This window comes from Ochlerotatus camptorhynchus, unplaced genomic scaffold (assembly GCF_037179485.1).
Source record: "Ochlerotatus camptorhynchus isolate MF236.1 unplaced genomic scaffold, CSIRO-AGI_Acam_v1.1 ptg001045l, whole genome shotgun sequence".
NCBI classification, from domain to species: Eukaryota; Metazoa; Arthropoda; class Insecta; order Diptera; family Culicidae; genus Ochlerotatus; species Ochlerotatus camptorhynchus.
The window spans coordinates 10709-13385 of NW_027041462.1; positions in this window are offsets into that span (position 1 = coordinate 10709).

Sequence of the window (2677 nt, forward strand, 5' to 3'; positions counted from 1 at the left end):
CTTGCAAAACTTATCATTTTTTATGGACAATCACGTATAACTTACGAAAAGGGCATATTTTCTACAAAAATTGATTAGGATGAAAGTAAATTTGAAATATCTCGAAAACGGCTACATTTAGGAAGTTTATCGATATGAGCACTATCGTTTGAAATGATTTTAATAATCATATACTGACATCAAACTGAACATTTTGCCGTAAGTAATGAAAGTTTCAAAAATGCCTTAAAAGTTGCTCTTTGAAAAACTTTTTTATTAAAAGTTTGTCCATCCTGGAGTTGTCTTCAAAACTTCTGCTTTCTATTCAAGTTTTTATTAAAAAAATATAAAAAAAATCAAAAATACGTTTTTTTTTGTTATTTGAATTTTGAGGTTTATTTTAATTTTTTTTTGTAAAAAAACGAAAAAAAAAATTCCGTGTGTATTTTTTAATAAAGCCTTATTAGTTTCCTACAACTCTTTCTTAGTAAATTTTTTTTCTACAACCAACTGTTTTCGAACTACATTTTTTTTTAAAGGCCCTTTGAACACATAGGCCCTTTTCAAAAATTACCCTTGAGTCAAAAGGGTCTCCTCTCCTGCGGAAAATACTGACTGAGTTTGGTGACTGACCGATTTGGCGTGGAATTGGTCTGCTTTCAGTTTTTCAGTTTCAATTTTTCGTTCAGCACGCTTCTCAGCTTTTTCCTTCCTCTGTTGAACAGCTTTTATCTTATCATCTTCGATTCGACGAATCTTGTCTAAGCATTCATCTGCCGTAAGTACAGGGTAAAATTTGCGCTTGTAATTTCGATGGATACGATTTCTTTTCGTAGTTTCAGGGCATTCAAGGAAGGTGGAAATGGTCATCTTCCTTTTCATACCTCGTTGTTCGTTAGAAATATCTACCAAAACGTGTTTCTCTTGTTCCGTAGCTTGTGTACTTGTGCCAATGCTAGATGATTCTACTGAGCATTCTAAGGCATTGAGCGAGGTATTGCTGAAAGTAGCCATGTTATCTGTAAATTTTATAATTTTATGCATCAAAATCTTTAATTCATACAACTTAAATTTACCTGCTATGACATCAGTTAAGTTTATACTGATATCGTGTGACACAGAAAAGATTTTAACACATTCGTTGAATCCAGTATTGCTTAAATTATCCGTATTTAATTCAAGCGCTGTATTCCAGAGGTCGTTGTTTAAAGCTGGTTCTGATTCGCTTATCACTTCCAAAGAGATGCACTCTTGAATCTCATCTAATCTCTCATCGAGAATTGGCAGATCAACTGTAAAGTTATGTAAAAAAAGATCAATGCTTGTTTTTATGAAAATAAATCATGAAAAATCCTGAATTTGCTCAGTCGTGAGACTTAGATGATTATCGTCAGATTGATCCGAAAGAGCCATTGAAGATTGGGTTTCTAAATCAAACGTACCAGCAAGCAATGGTGACGAGTGAAATGGTTTCAACACTTTGACTATATTTTTAGTATTACTTCTGCGTGAAATCAACGATTTACATAGTTGAAGATGCTAATTTCAAATAACAGACTGAAGTGGTAATTTTTATACGATAGTGCCAATCACCGACGGACAACGATTGTCATCCATTGACGGCAATCGAATGTGCAGGAAGGCAGCTTCCACACGTGCGTAAGATATCGCACCCATTCATCAACACACATGGGCCGGGACCAACGGCTTTACTTCCCGGCAGTCACGCTTACCACTACACCACCTTCGCCGGCTGAAGTTTGTTCCATCAAGCAAAATAATCGCACATCAGTCCCATCTTGAAGTTCAATCGTCCATAGTTCAAGTTCAAGACCAAACAATGCAAACTTCATTGCAACTGAATTTAACGTAAAAAAATATCTATAAATTTACTATGATTTTTTTTTAAATATTCACATGGGAATTGCACTTCGAAACTTCGGCGGCCATTTTCTCAATCCCTAATTTTTCAGTATGGGGCTGATTTGCGATTATAGGTAGTGCAGGTTGCATACATTTATGCGCTATCCATACGTTAATATTGCGGGAAGTATACATTTAGGTTTCATTTAAAACACTTATATGAACTTCCTACTATCCGTAACTCCTGTTTTACGTAGCTCATAACAGCAATTTAAACGTCAACGGCTGATTAGGAAATACCAAACCAAACGGTGTATATTGCTCCACCCTTAACTCAGAACTTTTATTAGAATAGCATTTAACCGCAAAATACCATCTGTGATGCAATACAAAGATGATCAAAGTGTCCATTAATCGAAATATCTTGGTGGCACGTATTTCCCCACCGGCGCGTTTCACATCATATCCCCCTGCATATATGCGAAGAGGCAGGCATCTTTCGTGCGGTGGTACAATGAGTGCAAGTAGGTGATTAATGAGCCCATCATGCCTTCCAGCTCGCTCATGAGTTATGATGAGTCATGCATCATTCCCAGATGATGGATGGTTGGTATGTACACGTCTGCTATAAGGGCGGGAAGTTGCGTTTGCATGCAAATGTCTCATTGTGTTTTTGTTTCTACTTTGTTTTCAAGCACGTTTACTCTAGTTCTTGTGATGAAAGATAATGAAAATGGTGTCACTTTGGTGGTTGAAATGGAATTCAATAATATTAATAAATCTTTACTGATGAATGTCGACTACAGCGATTCTCACTGGTTATGCGGAAATACTT